Consider the following 24,077-nt stretch of genomic DNA (forward strand, 5'->3'; position numbering starts at 1 on the left):
AATTTGAGAAAATTCTCCCAGTGCAAGAGGTTAATTTAGTTTATCAGAGTGTTATAAAGTCCACCGTCGCGAAAACGTCGATAAGTGTATTTCTATTTCGAATCTGAATACAAGCGTTAAATCTCGGAAGAGAGAGAGAGAGAGAGAGAGAGAGAGAGAGAGAGAGAGAACGAGAGGAAGGCAAAGAGAAGAATTACCGACATCGGGATTCAATATTTGCGAATATGCACATACATATTGCGCACGTGTCTAGTTTCATTCGCTCTGCCTTGCAAATTTGTTCGTTTATGAGGAATTACTGAAGCGTACGAGGACGTATTATAGTAAACGCGACGCTGACATCTTTCGTATGATATTGGAACAGTTTCATATGAATCGCAATTGCACCGGAAACGAGGATTCGATGCAGACACTCGAAAAATCACTTTTAAACTTCAAAGTTAGAAAATTGGATTATCGTGAAATAGTTTTCTTTTCTTTTTATAGAGAAATCGTTCTTCTGGTTAGATTGTGGCATCAAAACCTCGGACGTTTACACAGCCCGAACTTTGCAAACCAATTTCTGTCGCCACTGTGTTCTTAATTAATTGTTCTTTGATGTTACACGATGACTGAAGCGTAAACGGTAGCTGCGAAAGAAGTTAATTGGCCAACACGATACGCGAACAAGCCGAACCGTATGTTGTGTATCGGGACAGGAAGCGGAAGGTAGTGACGAGGTATACGTTTACATGCACGTGACATTTTGTATGCGTTAGGTTTCCCTCAAGATCGATTTACGGTTTCAATAAAACAACGAAACGAACACTGTTTTGCAACGTGAATAGAATGTCTGTGACAATGTCGCTTGGTATCGTTGCTCCAATTGCACTTCTTCATTTTAGAAAACAAACGTATATATTTGTTCATATTTTTTTTGCGATTGTTAATAAAAATAGACAGATCTGGGTAAAGTTATTTGAAAAAGTATTGGAAACAAATAGTATTTCAAGCTTTATTTGATAAGAGATTTATTTGAGATATGTATACGTATACCTGTATTGAGATAGTTATTTATGTTGTGATAAAGAAAATGATTAATTGAAATAGTATTTTCTCTCTTAAGAAAAAAATACATATATTTGTTTCAAATAGTATTTCATATGTCTAAATTTCTATTAATTATTTGAAATTCTATTTCTTACAACTAATATTTACAATTATAAAAAACAGTATAAACTCATTTGAAAAATAAGCATTTAGCAGGTCTAAAAATATGTAGAAGGCTCAGAAGCCAATTCGAATCAGTGCAAATTCTTCTTGCAGCTTGTTATTGTCAAAACCCTCAGTTGATAAAGGAATATTTTATTCGTATGTTGTCTATTAATAAATATATAGCTTTATGTTGACAGAAATATAATACAGTACAATGTAGGACGATATTTGTTACGCACAAATTTAATTCGGAATGTCATTGGTCATATTAGTTTTCGAATGCAACTGACATCACGTTATTCTCTGCTTCTATTTGCGCTAAATATTGATGGCAGCGCATCAATCTTACAATCTTCCATCGGTGCGTGACAGAAACACGGAAAACAAATAATAGTATGGTACCGATAATGCGTCCGTGCGGGCGTTAACACGAGTGGAAATAATCGCTAATAGTCAGACAACGCATGAAAACATCTTTACTATTGATTCAAACTGTAGCTTAATTTGTTGCAGTTTTATTATAGTAGGTTGTCCCTTATTATGAACAAACACAAATGACATAATTATCTTTTTTTTAATGTTTTATTCGTTCCTAAGCTTTCACTTGCACTATCTGTCTACTAGAAAATTATTCTAAATTCATATTCCGCACATTGGTCGGAAACGATGTGAATTTTTAAGACAACCTAATATATTTCCAAAGAATAATCCGACTTTCTGAAATTTCTTTGACAATTTTTCAAAGTCTGGAATAGTCTATCTTGAATATTACAATCCTGAATTTTTAACCGGGCCACGTGGCAATATGTATGCATGCAGATACCTCTACTTTGTCACTCTTTCTGACCTAATAATTCTGTAATCCCAGTTCCCACCGACAGAATGCATAGTCACTAAAAATGTACTACATTCCATGCGTCCCCTTTCAGCGTTCGTTTGTTTTTCTCCTGCTGTTTTTGAACGCTTCAGAAATATTTTATACTCGAATATCTACAGCCACTACATCTTCAGAGACACATTTATCTTGTACAATCTGAAAAGCACATGCATGCTCCGAACCATATGGCTCGCACACGGTGGCGCGACAATCAATTTCGACTTTGAGTCATCTGCTCGACCGAAAATTGTATATCAACAGTCTTGCAGTAACTTGTATCCACATTTCGATAAAAATATAGAACGCTTTTAACTTTCATGTTATCTTTAAAAATAATTGTATCGGACTCTCAATTTTATACACGGTAAATTATAACACTTTTTCATGTGCGATATCAATTTACGTAGCCAGTAAATCATCGTAAAATCGTCTCGGATTAGCCAAAAAAAAAAAGAAAAAATGAGAACATTCAACTAGCCTTCAAATGTCGACAAAATTTAATGAAATGTTTCAGCGAATATTAGCAAATTTATGAAAACTTAATAAAAGAAAGTATTGAGAAAACTTCATCTTCAAAAATTTACATTAACGATGAAAATAAAAACGAACTTTCGAACTGTGCCAATACATTAACGATCGTGACATCGAATGAAATTTCCTTTTGTTTTCTGAAATATCATAATTATTTTTTTGTTAAGCTATGTGAAATACAAACTATACTATACTATTTTCTATTGTCACGCGTATCAATTCGTACGTGTTATCTAAGAGGAGTCTTCAATTATCGAAATAAATTTCGATAACTTCGCGAAAATAATTCAGAAAGTCTCGGCACGATGGGCACGATCCTAGGGCAGTGAATTCGATTCTTTTCACAAATGTATTCATTACTTCTGGGGTATTACATTTTTTCGTTGAAAGTACAATGGCAGCGCCAGCGAGGAGATTGCATTCTGAGAGTGTGAACCGATCTTTACGAACTTATCGGAACTACTCGGTTCGTTCGGCACGTTCTATCGAACGGTGGAAGATGGTGTGGGTGATATGGGTGTTCCGACACCCCATCGCATGGAGAAAAGGAGCGAAGGAAAAACTGCCGGAGTTTCTCGGCACGGGTCAAAAGGTCACCATTTTCATACGAAATTCTCCAGGCCGTGTCAATTAGGCGGGCGTTCCCTGAAGCCCTCGCGATTTAGTTGGCGTAATGGTCAAATTTAATCCCTCTTTGAGTTCCAAGCTGTAGTTCTATGGGATCTACATATGGCTCTAACGCAGTAAATTACCCTTGTTGGATTTCTCGTATCACAAATATTTAAAATAGTTTAACCGTCCCGTAGAGAACTGTGCTTAACCAGAGCGAATCAATATTTCAGAGTACATTATACTTAGAACATATAAGATTCAACTGTTATTTATATATATATATACAGTGATTGGCACTTATATTCAGACAACTTTAAAAACAGAATAATTTGTTTATTTTGAACGAAATGACTTGAATTCTTTTAGACGGTAGAAGGACTAGTCTACTAAACAATGGCTAAAAAATTGTTTTCAAAGCTTGGTTGGAATGATAATAAAATTAAAAAATGATTTTTCAACTTTTTTATATGAGCTTTTGTGCACAGTACTTCCATTACCTTGGATATTGTAAATTGTTTTATTTCCTAATAATTCAATCTTATATATGTATTTATTTCAAATGTGACAGTACAAGTGAAGCAGAATTGGTCGATTTAAAGTGTACAACGAAAACGGATGAATATTAATTATTTTCTGCAAAATTATTTTTGAAGATCGTACGTACATTAAATAAGAATAAATCATTACATAAAACACGAGTACAACGCTTACAATTCAATTATTCTATTCTTTGTATAGAAAAATCGAGTCTAACAATGTTTTCTTATTTTATCCAAATTTCCACCGTTAGATTTGCTGCTTTTTAAATATCGCTACTTTTGTAAATAAAACACGCAGAGTTTTTAATTTATTCAATACATGTATCAACAGGATATTCGATACTGACTTTTTCAGGAACATAGAAATTATGATAATATTTTATTTCACGTTTTTGCAACATGTTGAACACACTCTCTTTAGTATTTCCTGCGGCCATTATTGATTTCGTAACCCTTCTTGCGGTACTAATTCGAACCTGCATTCGGTAGTTGTTGTTTGAAGTGAAGCAGATTTTCGAATGCGAAACTATTCCCTTGAGCACATGTAACAATGCCGATGCTCGCCACAATTAATTCAGCAGTGTTTTTGAGAAGAACGTATTTCAACGGCTGGTATCATAGTGAATTTGCAACAAATAAATAACATTGGTGACCGCTCAGATGGTTTTTTAAATGAATAAACTTCTGTATCGTTGGAAATTGTTTGAAATAACTGCATTTCGAAAATTCGATATTTTCATTGCGATTCGCGGAACGAGTGTTTCATTGCATTCGCACAACCGAATAGTTGACTGCACAAAAGATAAACACGATGCAGTTACAGAATTTAATATTGCGGAATAGAGAGAATTCTTGTTCCTATCCTAGAATCTACAAAAATTATATATTCCTGCGAACAAAATGTCTAGAATACTTTTATTAATTTCATCGTATTTTTTAACATTATTCTGATTATCATCGAACAGTTTCTTCATTCACTGATTATGAATGGTGATTATAAACATTGCCTTCCCCGCGAGTTTCATTCTTACATATAAAAATGGAGTTATCGATAAGTCTATTTTCATAAATTTTCACAGTGAATCGTTTCCACGGCGGTCTCATTGTATCGGAAAAGTATATAAAGTATAGCTGCGTGTTATTAATAGACTGCAGATTTTATGTATTTATAGCCGACGTAGCCGAATAAAACGGCAAAAAGAATACATTAATACCGTTCGTCGAAGAAGTTACTATTTTATGTAACAAAGCCTTTCGTTCGAGTCGTAAGTCATTGTCAAATTATTCTGAAATTATACCACAAAAATCTTTATTAAATACATTTCTAATACATAATCTTGGTTTATCCGCAATCTAATCATCACGAGACTGTGTACTTAGATAGCAGAGATATCTACTTTGCAGCTACCATTGAACGCTTATGTTTGTGAAGTATGAAACTGCAGTTGCAACTGCACACAGTGAAGTCGAAGTATAATAATAAGGAACAATGTACCTAAATACTCAAACGCTTTCGGTTGACACGATGAGCTGCAAAAGCTGGTGAGCTGTTACTCCTCGCATTTACCTTTCATCAACCTGTTACAATCAGATCTGGTATGTTTAAATAACATTATTTGGAATAACATTATCTGAAATAACATTATCCGAAATATTATTTCAAATAACATGTTATTTGATTTCATAAATATCTGAAATGATTATTTGACAAAATTGTGAAATGCTTTTTGGAAGTTATAAGGTGGTCTAAATATTAGATTATTAACTTTGGGTCATTTCTGCAAGATAAAAAGTATAGATTTCTTAAAATAAAGCCTATTTATAAAGAATCAATTTAACCCTTTGCACTCGAAGTTATTTTAACTGTAAATATAAAATGCATTTTATGAGCATGAAATTGACTCTTGGGACTCGCGCAATAATTGCACTCTTCACAATTATGTAAATCTATACTTTGTTAATATCAAAATTACCTTAAAACGTGATGTAACAAATTTTAGCGGTGCCTGAGAGTCGCCACTCGAGTGCAAAGGGTTAAAGGTTTTTGAAAGTAAAATCTTTCCGTTACTTATTATCTTGAAAATTATTTCTTTTTTTTTTTTTAATTAAAAAATAACAAAACAATGCATCACTTAAAATTGCTATTATCTCAAATCGATCGAAATTGTTTGTATATTTATCTGACAGCATTCAAAGTTACGGTTCGAAATGAATTATTTGATCGAATTTGATTCGCTAAAAGTGTTTTCCATTCCTTATTTTTTCGGTACAATGAATTTCATTTTTAATTCGATTCAAATCGAATTCAAATGTAGTCGAAAAATTCGCTCGGATGGAAAAAATGAATAAATTTCGCTTGTTTACAAAATTACGTAACGTGAACAGGGAACGATTAGCATTTTTTTATGCGGTTCGTATTGACCCGAATAAATATTTATATGCACGGACAAAAATGTTTTTGCAGGGATATAAGTTATTTCGAAAATGCTCGCAGGCTTTTATAATGGCAAGTATGTATGTAGTCCAATAAAAATGCCGGTATCGTTCTGTGCCGTTTACTTTATCTGCGTTCTGCGTTCAGTAAACGAAAAAGAAACACGATTAGGGGCACCATCGGTATCAAACTTAGATTGTTTTCGGTCGTTTTCTATAATACAGTTTTAGAGTATCGACGCCGGGCAAACACGGTAACTCGTTTACCGAACAATTTGTAGTATCAGCGCATAGAATATTCATGAAACGGCACGCTTGCGTCGATTAAATGGCATTAACACAAGAACTTAATTGACCCTACATCACTCCTGAACTTTTCGTTGCAACATAGTCACCTTAATTGGAAATCATCGTCGACGTTTCATTCCCAGGCATTTATGGATACAGATTAACGGCTGGCGCCGGGATTTGTGCGAACTTCAGACGTCTAATGAACCAAGTTTATCAGCTTCTTCGCGTTTCACAGGGACTTCAGTCCTTTCTTGAACGTTAATCACTCTTTTCATTGTTGTTGTTCATGTAGAATACGATCGCATTTTTGTTGTGATATGTATTAACCCTTTTGAAGCCGAACAACGATATATCGTTGTTGGTTACGTTCGAGAAGTTATCGTTTTCTTAGTAATTCTAATAGATAGATTATTTTTTAATTTGTGTTCTTCTTTGAATTTTTTATTTGTTGGGTTTATAATTTCTTTCCGAGACTTTACCAAATTACAAATTACATCATTTACATCAATTACGTTATTTACCAAATTACATCAAGCAGGTTTCACCGAGCATACTTCACCGAGGCGTACACGACTCTTTTGACCGGCACTAAAAGGGTTAAGTACCACGAATATGGGTTGTAAACGTTTTCCTGGTGTTGAGATTGTCTGTTATTTTATACGTTCATTTTCATTGTAAATTACAGAAATTCATCGCATTGAAACATAATGTTTTCGTATCGTATACTAAATTTTGACACGTATTCTAAGTACGGGTTGTATTTGAAGTAGCAAATGCGCTAATTTCAATTGATTTTTTAGGAACTATTCTCTTGTCTTAATCTATCGAGGACGATGCCCAATTGTTGATTTCTTTCTATACGATAGTTGTTTTACAATATTACAGATGTTACTATAATCTGTTTCGGATTTGCTCGTTTTGATAATTATCGCAGCTATTTTCAAGTTCTTCGAACCAAACCATAATGATTGAAAGTGTATCGTATCTACTAATACAACTGTATGTACCGATGTCGTCCACGAAGGGTTGAAATTATGGATCTAAGAATAAGATTGGTTTACATGAAATAAATTTATTATGAATACATGAGTCCTAATAATTCATTTACTGGAAGCCTATTAATTGGATTTTAAATTATTGTACTGCACTAAGAGGAATCTTGATTATCTTGTTCCAAAATTTTATTAAATCAGTAGAGTTTTCCAAATTACGAAATGGTCGGAAAATAACGTGCTAACATTGACGTAATATAACAAGTTTACATAGACCTATACTTTCTTTTTACACAGATTGATATTTTTCAAAATTGTATATATACTCTCTACTTTGAATTGGACACATTTCTTTCAAATTTTAATTTTCTGATTTATATGAATGATTATACCGATTCTAACCATTGGCATTAGGACAATTATCGAGCTTGAAGTATGAGAAACCTACGAAGATACGATCGTGAAATTGAGAAGAATGTTAAACAAACCGAAAGTCCCTGTAATACGGGTCTTATTATGTTGTTAATAACTAAAAAAAGAAGGTTTCACATGTATTCTAAAGCGAGTGGAAGTCGACATTCGTCGCGGCCAAGGGCTCGAACAATGCCTACGTACCGAGATGTATGATTTTAGTAGTTAAATGGCCCGGTTTACGAGCACGGGTGTGTAAACCTGTATTTACATGGTGCCCGGCGAAATTATAATTTGTAATCTTATTCGGTGCTCGTTACGGTAACGTTAAAGGCGGCGTCACGCTCGACCCGCGGGAACGGTCGTTCGCGTACTCTAGAAAATCGTTGCATCGGGACACGCGATCTTGACGGGTAATTGCAACACAGCAGGAAACAATGACAGAAGGCGTAACGTGAATAAAAAGGAAGCAGATGGACGGATGCAAGACAATGAACGCCGATAGCTCGGACCTTGGGAACCTTTCCGCGCCGACGTCAACTTTCTATCGTGAGCCGTTCATAATTTCTATTCTCGGTGTTATTTTTTCTGCCCACCTGTATTTTATGCCTTGTTTCCGTTCGCCGCTTTTCCCCGTATCGTTATCGTCATCGGCAGCTGCCGCGTCGGGCACGCTCTCCATAATGGATTTATGCGTCTTTTTTCCGTTCGCGTTCGTTGCATTCGTCGCCGACTCCGAAGTTTCAGCGGCTATTTCTGATCAATTTTTCCGTATCATCTAATCATTAGATCGCGGGTTTTTATAAAAAATAATAATTTTCTGCATTTATTGGAAGGAACAGTCATTCAGAAATCTTTTTCTTCCTTCGATAATCTTCGCTAGTTGGAAATTTTACATCGATTCAATTATTTTAATTTGTCTATTAGTTCAGATAATATCTACTCAATTTTCTCATAAATGCATTAATTACTTTTCTGATCCTCGTACAGTTTTCAATTCAATTTTGAGGCGAAACTTGCAAATTCTCAACTGTGCTTTAACGACGACAGTCATTAAAGTTTTGTGAACGATGAATTAATCATCATGACGAATATCATGCTTATCTAGAGGAGATTATGCATCATGAATTCCAACTTTTGCATCATGCATTAGAGAAAATTCATACTCTTCAAATTTGTTCATTCGTTGTTAATTTATATGCAAATATTAATATTTCCTGGCTTCGAGTAACAAAAACTTCTTTACGTACATGTACAAAATTTAAACTTGAACGGTTCACGAGCGCAAATATTGTTCTCTAGAGGAATTATATCATCGTATAATTAGAAAAGTATGCAAAAATGTGTTACCTCGTAAAGCGAAAGGCAAAAGCCTGTTCGTGAAGCAAGTACCCAATATAATTATATGGGTATATGTACGACAAAAATCAATAGAAAAATAACCAATTTGATCAAACCCATTAAAAAAAATCTTTATTATTGCATAAAGATACGCAATCGATTTTCAAAGAATATTTGTACGCAAGTAACGAGCACCCCAATTTTTCATAAATAAAGACAAGATCGCACTAGACCCAGAAATGCCTCATTTTCATTAGCTTTGCAAGATGTATTGGTCCGTTAAACGACTGGAAACGGATGCGCCGTTAGGCTGGTCGTTTTAAAGGTTAATCCAGATCCAACCAATACGTTTCCGCGTGTTTGGTTTCTTTCGCAGCAGCCGTCTCGAGAAGATTAATTTACAGTGAGTTTCTTCAATCCATCTCCTTCCGCGTTTTCATTTTATCACCATCGTCGGCGCGCGTGAGAGGGAAAGAGAGAGAGAGAGAGAGAGAGAGAGAGAGAGAGAGAGAGAGAGAAGTCCTCTGAATTGTTGAAATTTAGCGCCGTTGAAATTTATCGAAGCGAATTTCCTTTTACCGTTCTTCCCATTCGTTAACGGCAGCTCTCGCTCTTTTTCTATCCTCTCCGAGCAACTAACTGCTCGATTCGTTTCTAAAAGGATTAAATTTCATATCTGCCGAGGGCTTTCTCGAACCACCTTGCCCGTTCCGCCTTTATTCCTCTGAATTAAATGGATTTTTCAGCTCGCACGGGAAAAAGATTCGACGCAACGTTACTACTCCGACGTCTGTTCTCTACAGCTCCTGTCCGCCGAGCATGGACTTTCTCGAAAGACGAATCCTTTTTAATCGTTCGTTGCATTCCTTCAAGGAGATCCACAGTCTCTCCGTGAATCGGCCACGGTTTTATCGGCTCTTGACACTTTATTTACCCGATGCGTATCAGTAGACTTTTCAATGACCAGTCTATATGAGTCAGCGATTGGAAACTGATCTTTGAAATATGAGTTATAATTAGAGTACATACTTGAAGTACTTTTATCATATTCTTTTATGTAACAAAGTCGGAAGAAAGTGTGGCGTGAACTGTGCTGCTTGAAGCAATTGAAATTGTTATTGCTGTTAAGAAGTTTGATTGGTTAAGAAGTTGGAAACTTTTAAAAGTTTATTAAACAGATAATCGACAGACAAAAGTATTAACTTAAACAGCGATAATTTACATCTTCAGAATAGATCGATTGTTGATCTTTGATTTTCAAAGGATTATTATGTATATAGAAAACTGCCGGTGAATAACGTGTTAAAAATGTGTTATTGCTGCTTGATAAACGGGATGCTAATCGTACAGAAACTTGAAGAAAGTCTCCATTTGTCTGTGCTCTATGAAACTTTCAACTGAAGTTTATTCTGCCTCGATCAATCTGAAAAGTTTTGATTCATGAGGTAGGCAGGCAGTCGAAATGAAATGTTCAAGCAGGTAGAATAACTTTCTGCAATTCACAGTTTCATATTCTAGAAGTTCGCTTATCTTTCATCTCTCTTGAAAAATTCATGCAATTTCTTGAATTCCTATTACATATTCTCCACACTGCAATTTTTATGTGTTTTGAGCTTCGAAAGCTCAAAATATTAAGTTTTACTCTCATGCGTAATACTGTATGCAGTAATTTCTCTCTAATTCGCGCTCAGATTGCGCACAAAAATGGGCAATTTGGGAAGAGGAGATACGATTACATATTTGGGCTTTGCGTCTTGTTGTTATAGTTGTTGACAATCGGTAACTATAAAAACGAGCTGCAAGGCTCGAATAATCGTGTCTCCTCTTCCCAAATCCCATTTTTGTGCGTAATCTGAGCGCGAATTAGCGAGAATTTACTATACCTTTTTCTCAGCAAAGGTTTAAGTAGAGCATATTTTTTAGAAGTTCGCTTGTCTTGCATTCTTTTTGAAGAATTTATAAAACTTCTTCAACTCCTATTATTTTCTGTACTGTTATTTTTATTTATTTATTGGTTCGAAATCTTAAAATAATGAGATCATGCCAGGTATACACTATGGTGCTGTTGTATAATATTGCATAGTTCCCCCCTTAACAAAGATTTAAGTGCAGCACGTTTTCCAGATCCGAAGGAAATTTGCGTAAGAAGTTGGAGAACAGTTTCTTGGGAAACGGAGGAACAACTTCCGATTTTCTTGAAAGCATTAAAACTTGAGATGGAACAGTTCATTGCTCACCGATACACCCACCGCACCGGCGGGCACTTGATTGCGACAGCCGGATTAATTGGCAATTAAGACATGCCTTAATAGGAGAGGCTGTGTTGGTTAAGGCGACGGAAAAAATTATATGTAGCAATTCGCACAGGCATTAGGGTCCGCGTTTGCGAGTTTTTCCGGAGCTTTTCGTCTCGCTCTTTCAGCGTGCTCGTCGGTTCGACGATTTTATGGCTCGTTATAGTTTATTACGCTCGCCTTCTTTGCCCAATTTTTTTCCATCTTTTTGCGCCGCCTCGGCTCGAGCACCACCTGCATGTTTTACAATCCGCGTCCTTGGCTCAGTTTCCGAGCCTTTTCCCTTATTTATATGTCCAATTCCGCGAACCGATGCACTCTCGCCGAACAGCTGATTGATTTATGTCCGAAATTGCCAGGGAAGGTAGAATATTTTTTCCGCAATCGATCCGAACTGGTCCAGAAAATATGAAAACATTTGAAGAATTTAAAATTTTTACTTAATAATTTCAATCTTTCTCTTCCTAGCTTCCATTTACTTGCGATTATTTGACTGCGAATTTTATGCATTTATGGCAAAATTGGAATGATGAAATATAAAGTAGTGAAAAGATTGAATGAAATTAAGAACATTGATGTATACTTATTAAAATTATTTAAGGAAGAAAATTGAACATGCCTCCCATGTCTTGCAATTGATGTGGACAGTTCTTCTTTGCATAAAGCTCTGCAATTTAGTGATTATTCAATTGTGAATCTTCGTGCGAAATAAAGCTCTTTTTACTCAGAAATTGAACGAGAATGTACAGGTTTCTTTTGTAAAGTTTTCCTGTACGTAACAGGATTTTTAAATTCTTCTAACATTTCTTCACAGTTTCGTATTGCATCTACTTATTTTTATCACAAATACATTACTAACAAGAAAATACATTGGAGAACCCTGATAAATGAAAGAAGAGTACTATTCTTTTAGTGTAAGTTGTATTAAAAATAGAAATTAAATATAAAATTCTTACATTATCGGAGCCTTAGATTTGTTAAAAATTCATTCAAATAATTCGGCTCGTTTTTTAATAATCTTCCTCAATCTTTTCAATACATTGTTTATTTTGAATGGACCGTTAAAAATTGTTCGTCGAACTTTGTTTCGCGTGTTGTGAATGAAAATCAATTTCCGCGAACCTCGCGAGAACGGTATCAAATTTTCTCCGGGTATAGAAAACTGGCACTTTTCGAGAGAAGTTCAGTTTGCTCGGGAATCTTTCAGAAAGTTTTCCTTTAGAAATTAGATGCCCGACATGGAAGTTCGTTTCTGCGCCCGTTTTGTTCGCTCTTCGGTATTTTTACGCGTGGAACACTACAACACTTTATCCTCCGTGAGCACGAGCTTCGCGTAGAACTTGCGATCGCCATTTTGTTTCCTGTACCGCTGTCCATCCTTAACGTTTTCATAATTCTTTTCTTCGTGATCTTTACATATAAATGGAGCATTTCAAGAAAAGAAAGACAGAAAGAGTGTCTGCAAATTGGAAGCACAGTTGAGCAAAATTTCATTCGACACTATCGAATAAAAATGTATTCGAACATGAATTTGTTGGTACAGGAATTCATATGTAAAATGATTGATTTGAATAAAAATGATAGAATATGAAGTTTTCATAGTTTATCTATTTATTTATTTCATATTACCTTTTTGAATTATTTGAATAACGAATCATTCGAATAAATAGATACTATAATTTATGACGAATAATGAATTACTCGAATAACATATTCGACTAAAAGGAATTCATTCGCGTTGTTATCTTAGATAGAAATATGTTTGAAACAATCTGAATGATACCCAACACTGATTGAAAGTACTTGGTTCAAATAATGCATAAATTGCCAATGGGAAATAAATTCTCTGTTCTCTGCTCAAGATTTTGTACTCTAACAAATGCATTTTAATCGAAATAAGTAAGAAAACCAAGTAAACGCTTTTAATATCCTTTGTGTTCACCAATGTTGTTATAAATAAATATTTGACACAATAAATGTATTATAATAAAATGAATTTTGAAATAGAAGGCCAAAAGGCAAAATACCATTTCTTTCTAAGGGCCTTCGAACGTTGTGTCGATACCACAAGTTAAATGCACTCTATTTCCTGTGATAGAAATTGTTTTCGTCTCTGTCACGGGTCGCCGTCTTTACCGAGAAGTTATATTCGCGGAAATACCATGTATGTTTTGTCTTGTTTCAAGATAAATCGTCCAAGACTAGACGTTACGTAACTTCGGTTTAATTGGTCGTTGATCCTCATTGAAATACTTCGTCAGTCGTCGCAGACGAATGAAATTCTATTGTTTCATCTCCTGCAACATGTAAAGGACGTATGAAATACTTAATACGTTGATCCGTTCGCGTCACATGGTCACATTTATAAATTTTAATTAAAACGCCTAGCTTTTTTTTTTACATTCTCTTAACTAAATCCATTCGACAGTAACGTTTTCTTCAAATTTTATAGCAGCATTCATTTTTTTTGTAGCGATTGTCATTGAAATTACAATCCATTTCCTCCCGTTATTAACACTTTCAACGATGATTACTCAGTTTAAAATTGTAAAATCTTAACCCTTGAAGGACCAATGCCTCGATACACGTGACACGGCACTTTTACTTATTTACTTGTCGAATGTCGCGTATATTGCAGAAAAAATAATTTCATTACTTTTCTTATTGTATAAACATATAATTTTATCTGTAACGAAATATATTCCTTCTTAATACTTGATATAGAAATCTCTGGTACATAATTTCTCTTCGTATGAGAAGTAGTTAATATGCACCATAGCAATTTCAGGTTGTTGAATTTAAAAAACATCTGAAATTTAATTGTATACAACTGAATTCATAATCTCGCTTAACGCTAACTTCAATTATTTATTTTCTGATTTCAGGTGAGTCCTGTGCTACTCTCGAGAGGTTCTTCTTCGAAACACGATAAATCTGCAACTGCCAATTGCAAGGTTTACAAGAGTTGAGTTCTAAGGGTAAAGTATAGGTCTTTTTTTCGATATATGCGTTTCATATATTGAAAACTCGCCATACTGAACGAGAACTATCGATCTAACTCAGAGCTGTTTAACAGCTTGCCCGTACGGGCAACGATTTTCAGCCGATCGGCGGACTGTAGGCCCTACTTTCGAGGGCAGTAGTGCCCCTTCCTTAGCTCCTTGTGGGACTCCCCATTAGTAATAGATTACGTTGAGATTGATTACGATCGGCATATAACGGCAATGCGTGCGAGTGAAAGAAGAAGAATGGGATAAAAACGTAAACACATTTCGCTCTTTCTTTTTTCACTCTGCTAAGACGCTTGTCCGTAGCTTTGCCTCGTAGCTTTGCCCTGCAGCTTTGCCTTGTTGTAGCTTTGCCCTGCAGCTTTGCCTTGTTGTAGCTTTGCCCTGCAGCTTTGCCTCGTAGCTTTGTCCCGTAGTTTTGCTCCGTAGTTTCGCCTTTGCCTGAATCGTCGGTCCAAATTTCTTGGAACATCCCTGTGGTGGCAATAACGGGATGCGCACAGTGTAACAGTGCACTAAATATCGTCATGTAAAACTTTCATTTTATAACGAAGTTGGCCGCCATTAGTTATTACAATCTTCAAAATGTTGCATGAAAATAGAACCAGGCGACGTGATTATTAATAGCGTTTAGTAATGGCACTTTCCGCGGTTCATTGTAAGATTCAAGGGCAATGCTAAATATAATTCGCTCGCATGTTGAATTCTAGAATCTATTGTAGAATCTATTGGTATATCGAATAAACAATAATTCTGCGTCGTAAGTCTTGGACTAACAGTCACAATCAATTCTACAGTTCTTGCGTAAAATTTTGTTGAAACAAGTATTCGGAAGCAATATGAACTTGGACACAGTCTCTATCTAATTGTAGACAATGAGTAGACTCTGATTTTTATGCATTCACGTCGAAAATGGCTATTACATTCATTTTGGGGAAACTTCGTGGTTCAGTGTCGAGTCGGATATTGAATTTTTCTGATTTACATTATAAATGACATGGTATGTAAGAATAATTTCTCAATTGTTTTATATGTATAGATTGTAAAATAACTGGTAGACTTTTGATATATATTTATATACCATTTTTATATACTACTTATGTACTACTGAATTAAAATTTTGTATTTTAACTTCTGTTAGAAATCCATATTATGATTTTAAATTTCTGTTTAGATTTCCATTAGAAATTTATTATATTCCACGTTTATAATAAAATTTCATTATAATTATATTTCATATACTATTTGCATAGTATTTAATAATCGTACATACAAATTTTGAAATAAAACGCACAGAAACGCTTTGTACTTAGCATAAAACAATTAAGAAAACAATTTGTATTTAGTACAGAGTTTTGCAGTCCAATTTATCGAAGTTTGATGAGTACGTCCAGTTTATTGTTTAAAAAAACAGCGAAGCATACCTTCGAAAATAGGCCGGGAAAGGGGAATAACCCCTTAAGAGCATTGCGGAAACACCCTCCAGTCCGTTGAACCGTTCGTTCTTATTTGCATCGACGCACAATGACGCATTGTCTTCCGCTTCATCAGGGACGCGAAACAGTCTTTCGCCGCGGCCACATATTTTCCCATGTAAAAAGTAATAACGTACGCAAGGATGCTTTATTACGTCAGGGGTACGCGCGTTGCATATCGCGCGGCCGTTTCCATGGTCCCAACGCACCTCTCGCTCGACAAAGCGCCGCTATTAATTATTCGATGCACTCGCGGTGCACTCTTCGCCTGCATTTTGCATCGCGAACGATTCTTAACACGTTCGCTGTCGAACCTGCACTACCAGAAATTCAAAGAAATTTCTGTGCACTCATCAGAAACAATTACATACTTGTTATATACTTCATTGTTATATACTTTATAGTTTGTTTTAAATGCATTTAAATTCTCCCATATTTATAAATCGTATATTTTTATGTAATTTAATATAAATTTGTATCTAAATTTGTTGTAAACATATAATTCTAAAATTTAATGTATGAATATATCTAACTCTACTTATAAATTTTTTTTAAAATTTTATATTTTCATATAATTTCATTGAAGTTTTATATTTAAATTTTATTATATATCATAACGTATTATTAGAGAGAGAGAGAGAGAGAGAGAAACGAGTTCTTATATGAGGTTTCACAGCAGTAAACGCTATAAGCAGTTTGAAGATAATTTAATAGATTCGGGTTAATTAGAATGTTTCATAAAAAAGTAGAGGATCTTTATGTGTTATGAAATGAAACAAACTTTCTACGCGATTCCGTATTTACTGCGTAATTGTTACCAAACTATGAGTGGATAAAAAGCAAACTCAATTGTCCTTGCTTCCTGCATTCGTGATAAAAAAGAGCGTTGAGGTTATATTTTTAAAATCGGCTTTTAAATTCTGGAATTATGAAACCACACATTGTTAGACACAGCTCACCGATTTACATGTTTTGCAATCTATTGAACAATTTACAAGAAAAACTGCAATTATACATCTTCCTCCAATTTGTAATTCTAATATACACCTCGGGTCATCTTTTGGTTAAGAAAGCGCAGTAACATAAGTAAAAGTGCAAAACGAAGATGATTTTAAACTACAGAAGAATACTTGAATACGAGGCTTAAAAAGCTATTAAAGCGTTCATATCTTCCTATGACTTAAGATTCCCGATTGAAACAAGTCTTGTCCTTTACTTGTTTGTCTACACGGATTATCTAATTCGATGAATCCAGCACGATAATATGCACGAATCCAGCACGAATATGGTGTTCGTTTTTCTCAGCAAGCATACTACGTTATGCAATAAAAGTATCCGGAATTTGTAAAAAAACACACACAAACTATTCAGTCGGTTCATAAGTTCGCACGGTTTCAATTTCGATTAAAATTTCTCGCATAATAATTGCCTAACAGTTATGTCTCGCCGCATACGTCATTCGATAGCTTTGATTTTCTTCTGTTGCGCGATTGTTTATTCATTCGTTCCGTGTGAGTAATAAAGTGATTCATTTTTTGAAAACTATGGAGTGTCAAATTAACAAGAACGAGCATCCCCGACATATTTTGCTGCACGATTAAATCCGTGATAAAGTGATTGATTCCATTTGAATACTACGGAGCGTGAAATTAACAAGAGTGAACATTTACAATTTAACTCTCGCATTACCGACGGTTGGGCGTTTACGCGAAACCCTATGATTGGGTCCTTACGTATACAAACATTTTGAATTAAAATTTTGCTCTTACTATCATCATTATTATTGTTACTATTATTATTACTATTATCTTACCGTACTTTTTTTTTTAAACAAAAGGCAGGCGGCATCAAGTTAAACGGTCAAGTCAGGCCTCGAGCTCTGGGTATGAAAGAAACCCGGACATGGTACGGCGAAGGTTAATCGACAGCTTTTTCCATTCTAAAAATCGCAGGGACACAATCGAAGCTGACTGACGTAAACAGCTGCTATAAACACAATGGTTGATGGTCGCGATCGAACTCGGCGTCACAACTGAGTACACCACGCACGAACATATAAATTAGGCGCTGCTTACGTGCAAAAAATTCTTTCAATTACCGCGTATATTGCCGCGGACCGGTCGCATCAACGAGCGACAAAACTCGGCCGAAGCACCGGCGCTTATTCTCCTTAATCATGGTGAGGCAGGTCAGTGCACCTGGCGAAGATTTTACGGCCTTGCACGACACGCCATTTAATCTTCGCCGCGTCGCGTCGCTTTACGCACACAGGCCGCTCCGCGACGTAAGCGGCAGGATCGATTAATCTTGCAATTAACGCCGGCCGGCATCGTCGATGAAGCTGCTCGTCGTTTCTCCGCGCTATCGCGGAAATTAATCGACCCGTGGAACTTTCGTATTGTTTCGTATTGTTCACCGCGAGCCGGTTTCGCCTCGCGATGTCGCTCGCGTAATTGTCCCGATGGCAAATAGACTCGGCCCGGCGTTGGATTATGCAGAATCGTGTTTATTAACGCGGGTAATATTTCATAGCTCCGCCTCGCTGTAAATGAGGGTCCTGCATTTGCGAAATTACGGCGCTCAGTTTTTATGGATGAGCGCCACTCGGATGGATGACGGCAGATTTTTCTTTGCCGCTTTCTGAACTCGCTCATCTCCTATCCTTCGAATCAATATTATTTTACCCGTGTAGAATGTAGAAAAAAAGTGTCTTCGTAAGTAATTTCTAGTCTTGAAAGTGCACGAAATTAATTTATATAGGAAGTGTTTTTATGACTGAATTTAATTTTCATTTGTGTTTGTCAGAGTTCAGCGAGAAATTTTATTCGGATGACGGATAAGCGATAAAAACTAACGAATACAATTTTATGCGACATTGATAGAATAATGTATGACGAATACATAGATAAAATAATTTATGACAAATAAATGAATAATTGTCATTCGAATAAAATATTTCGTATAACGCCCAACCCCGGCGTTTGTTCAATGGATCACGCTGATATCTGAAAATTTATCGTCGAACAGACGCTTTGACGAACAGTTTTACGAAATGAAAAAGTTATTGTTGAAAATAGGCAGATCAATTGATGTAGACGTTGTTTAACCGTAACGGCGAGTAACACGATAGAAAATCGGATTAAAGTATCACCTCTAGTAGGTTGGATCATTTACCGATAGATTATGTCCTTTTCATAATTGCAGGAAAATGTATTCCCTTTCATTTCCATTGCAAATCTATTTCCTATAGGCGGTACTAAACGGATGAATTTATGTTGGCGGTCAGTCATATTTCCAGCAGAGATGATGACGCTACAAAAAGGGTATCAACGTTATTAACTGAAACTGATCCTCGAAAGTATTGCTGCCATAAATCATAATTAGACTGCAGACTTTTATTACTTTTACGACGGCTGACAATAAGACCCGGATATCAAGCAGTAATCTCGCTTCTTTTTATTATTCAGACTTAAGCCGAAAGCGACTGCGAAAGATTTTTTAAATGTTCCTAAACTTTCTACTACTGCATCTGTAACTGGATTTCAAAATTATCTTGGGAATTGTTTTTTGTACAGAAAAAATGATGCTTTCGAAACCCAGAATGATCCTGATACGTACTATCCATGAAAAAGTCGCTGTATTTCTTTAATCAGAGATGGGCGTTATTCGAATAAAATTTCATTCGAAAAATATTTCGAATGAATTCATCGAATCAAATTTTGTTCGAATTCAAAATATATCGAATAAATTCTTAGAATAAAATTTTATTCGAAATATATTTACTGAACTCATGTAAGGGAAAAGAGTCAGGAGTCCTTTTTTTAAAATTTTGGTTTATTTAATAAATTTCGAAAATGTTTTGAACTATAAGAAATGTAAGAAATTGTTCCTTCTCTGAACTTGCTCTCGAATGTTTCAGAACAATATTTTAGGGTTGATAGTCTCAAAAGATACAGGAAAAGTCGCTTTCCAAGCCTTCAAGCGAGCTCGATAATACTCGTTTGCCGCTTCTGTCGAAAGAAATTTTTCGTCGAACGCGCTCGATCGACGGAAGCACAAGAGGATATTTCGGTAATGTTGTGTCCGTTCCGATGAGTATAGCTCGACACTTAATTGGAGGCTGCTCCGGAACTTATTTACGGTGGTGCACCCGTGGCGCGTGGGACGCGAACCATCGATGCTGAAACTTCTATGGAAGAATTAGGGTGGAAGAAATTCCGCCGTGAAAGTGACCGAACCTTTACACGTTCTACCGAACAATATCCGACAAATGGCATACCACTTCGCACATTTGAATATCGAATTTTGATGTCGCCTCGATTCAATCGATACGCTTTCAGTCGCGAGCAAGATTTGTTGATAAGATGCGCGGGTTTAAAGGATATTCTCACGTAAACGCCGTAATTTTCTGTCTTTTGCTGGATGTTACTCACTAACACTTTAGTGTATAGTACTATATACATATAGTAATTACTATATTATATTTAAAAACGCTTACAATTATTACTAAACTACGGACTTCTATGCAACATAAGAATTATTTGCATCAATTTCAAGGAATAGAAATTTAATAGACAGTCATTCCTTTCTTTAATAATTTTAATACATTAAAAATAATACATTGACATTTTTCAATTTTTCTAATGTTTCTATTATTTTAAATTGCATCTACTCAATTTTGCCATGAGTGCATAAAATTCGCAGTCTGCGTTATTATTCATCGAGAAAAATATAATTTGGTGGCACTACTACACTTCGATGATTATAATGATTCGGAACAGTACAAAAATTGCGAGTTTAGTTACCGTAGAAATTATAATCGACATCAAAATATTGGTAACTCAAAAAATGATGACAGTTTGAAGCATTGTCAATTTTTACGTAATAAATCTTTGTATCTACGAAAATTTTCTTTGTTGCATGTTATGAAGCAAATCATGAAAGTAAGAATTTTTCAAAAATATCTAATACAAGGATAGAAATAGAGATAATTTATTTAAACTATTATAAATTTATCGAATCACTCAAGCATATACAGTTAAATTGAGGTTATTGATTCGGTGTGTTTTAAAATAAAAGCAGACTGCAGACAATGTAGTCGTCGAATTTCTACCAGCAAACAATGGCAAAGAAAATTCGATCGTTGAAATTTCCATTGAGAAACCTCCCACGCGAGTGTAGGCGACTATATCCGAAGGCTCACAGTCGCTCCCAACTCCCGTATATCGCTATAGGACGATCATAGTCTTCTTTTTCTTCATGCTCTCCTCCCCTCTCCTTCTTTTTCTTCGCTTTCATCTCGGTCTTGTTCTTCGTGGCTTCCTTCCTTCTCTTCTTCTTCTTCCTCTGCTCTGGCTCACGGAGCTTGGCTGTTGCCCTGCGAACCCTCGGTCATCTTCTTTTTCACCCTTTTGCATTCCCCGGGCCTTGAGAACGTGGAGTCTCTCGGGCGCACCTACACTTTTAAACCCGATCTCTGTTAGATCCCTTGACCGCAGGAGGTTCGATCGTCTTCCGTAAGGAAGACCACGGGTTTCTCTAATGGTTCGCTCCTTCTACTTGACCGTCTAACGAGCTTCGCGTGTCGCGAGGATTTTCCTTCGTTCGATTCTTTGTGTGCCAGATTGGAAACTTTTTGGTGGTCGACGAACACGGCGAACGATTTCAATTGGACGAAACCAATTTTCGGAGACCAGAAAATTATCTCGCGACGTTTTTTCTCTTGACCTATTCCTAGTCTTAGAACAATGCCGAACCAGATGAAGATTTGAACCCTGAAATATTTTTCGTGAAGACTTCGATGATGCGACAAGATGAACAATATATTCTGATCTATCGTTATGCATACCCTAAAGTAACATGCTTATTAATTGTGCAACAATGTCGGCTTTCGTCCTCAAAGTGTTAACTATGACGATTGAATATTAAATAGTCCTTGCTAGTTTTAAATTGGAACAAAATTTTATTTTCGTGTACAATCGAATGTTCTGCTAAATAATATTGAAGGAACCTCTGCATACGTTCGAGACAAGTAACTTTCAAAATTCACAGTGGTGTGCATAGTCACTCAAACTAAAGGCTCGAAGTAACTTTTACATTGTTGCTGATATCAAAATGAAAACTTAACACAATGTAACATTTGTATATTTCTTTTTTCTATTATTTCTAGTATAGAAATATATAAATACGATTCTTCGTTAAGTTTTTGTACTAAATGTCACTAAAAATGTAAAAGTTACCTCGAGTCTGTAATTATTTATACCACTATATATCGTTCTAAGAACTTGGTTACACATCCCGCTCGAATCTTCATTTCAATGTTTCCACAACTTAATTCTCTGCGGATTCGTAAAAATCCAGGCAAGCTACAAGAAAAACCGACCAGTAACGTAATAACAGGAAAACAAATATCCGTAGAAAATACCAGAAAATGTTTAATTACGTAGCGGCGCTTTGATCACAGAAGGCAACCGCTTTCAAAGTTCCACTTAGGGGCAATAACAATTCTGTTCACGACCCGGCGACTTCGGCGTTTGTATTTGCGCAAATTGGTCGGATCAAATTGTTAGTTATCGAGTCCATAAACTCTCTGTGTTTATTCAATGATTATAAACGTGTGTTTGCGTTAATCGACTGCAATGCGTTGCCGCAAGATACCATGCCCGATGTTTTATTGCCCGCCGAGGGAAATTTTTCGGAGGTATGGATGCATAAATCGCGAGCCCGCGGTGCACCGGCGTGCACAACTCACTCCGGTATAAATTGCACCCTCCCGGTGGTTAGCCATTGGAGGTCTAAGACTGCATCTCACCGTCTACTCTGCAACCTGTTCCCGTAGAATCTCGCGATACATCATTGCTCTTCTACTTGTTGCTATTCGATCACTGCTGACCGACTTGTACGTGCAACTCCCTAAACACTTTTGCATACAATTTCAATGTTGTTAGTTGTTTAGTCATTGGTCACGGGAGCCTTCATTCGGCATGTAGATTTCGGCGCAGTGTGCTGTCTACACGGTTTTAGGATTCAAGGAGAGACACGTGTTATTAATAGTCTGCGAATTTTTATGCAAATTTTTATTTTCATTTCTTTTCGCCTCTTGTGGTGCGTTCGCAGTTCCATGTCGGGGATCTTGTTGTTCTAATTTTTTTATCGCTTATATTGTTTTCTGTTTAGTTCCGACTTGTGCAAAAATCGCGGACAAATGTTTAAATAATTTAAAGATATTTTGTTTACGATTGCTGTATAATCCTAATATTTATAATAATTCGTTAAATACAAATTGATCATAAATTGGGACATGATCCAAAATTGAGATATTCACCTCAGTCTGTCAATAACAATTTGAATCGTCGCGACTGAACCACGAAAAATCTTGAAATGGCACATAATATTTGGTCGCTTAGCTTTAATAACTTGACGAACCGAGGATTTTTAGACTGGCCAGAAGAGCTCTGTCGGGCATTTCGCGTATCGCACAGACGGAATACACGATTCGCGGCACGCAGCGACTACGTGACCATTCAAGGGACGCGTGTAACCCCCTAATTCCTCATGGTGGTTGCGCTCGGCCATGTAACCGGCGCGGAACGGCCATCCGGATTGCATCGGACGGTCTTAATCTTTTACCGGGAAATATTTATGGAGACCCCCGGACGAAAGGATTTACATTTACGTCGCGGTACACGGCCTCAACTGTTGCTTCCCTCGCGTAAATATTACCATTCCTCTTTGTCTGTTGCTGAGACGCGACGGGCCCCGGTTATTCATTTTCACACTCCCGCGATCCGCTGCCATTTAATATTTACAATTCCTCGAATATGTAAATCACCGTTCGCCGACATCAAAGCGGGACGCGCTCGTGTCCGCGCGCGGCTTGTCTACGTATAAATTCTATATTTAGTGAGTCACAGTTACAGATACGTGGGTTCTATCGTTCTCGGCTTCGAACTGGGAACCAGTTTCTGCCGCGTTTCTGCCTCGTTTCTGCGGTGTAACCGCGCTGGGAACTTCTTATCACCGGCCAACCGAGGCGTTTAAAAGGCCTTTTAGATTAGCAGCGACTCGCCGGTCTTTTTG

General features: G+C 36.3%; 1 protein-coding gene across 8 annotated transcripts in view; it reads left to right on the forward strand.

The window, feature by feature from the left end:
- brat (tripartite motif-containing protein brain tumor) overlaps window positions 1-24,077 on the forward strand; it is a 153,663-nt gene that overhangs the window by 61,577 nt on the left and 68,009 nt on the right. For 4 of the 8 annotated variants that reach the window (XM_033481336.2, XM_076519547.1, XM_033481328.2 and 1 more), the window contains one exon: window positions 14,401-14,493. The exons of the other annotated variants lie outside the window; for them this stretch is intronic. The gene's annotated coding sequence lies outside the window, so the exon portion shown is untranslated. The remainder of the gene's footprint in view (window positions 1-14,400; window positions 14,494-24,077) is intronic. 8 annotated transcript variants of the gene reach the window in all.

Source organism: Megalopta genalis, chromosome 3 (genome assembly GCF_051020955.1).
Source record: "Megalopta genalis isolate 19385.01 chromosome 3, iyMegGena1_principal, whole genome shotgun sequence".
NCBI classification, from domain to species: Eukaryota; Metazoa; Arthropoda; class Insecta; order Hymenoptera; family Halictidae; genus Megalopta; species Megalopta genalis.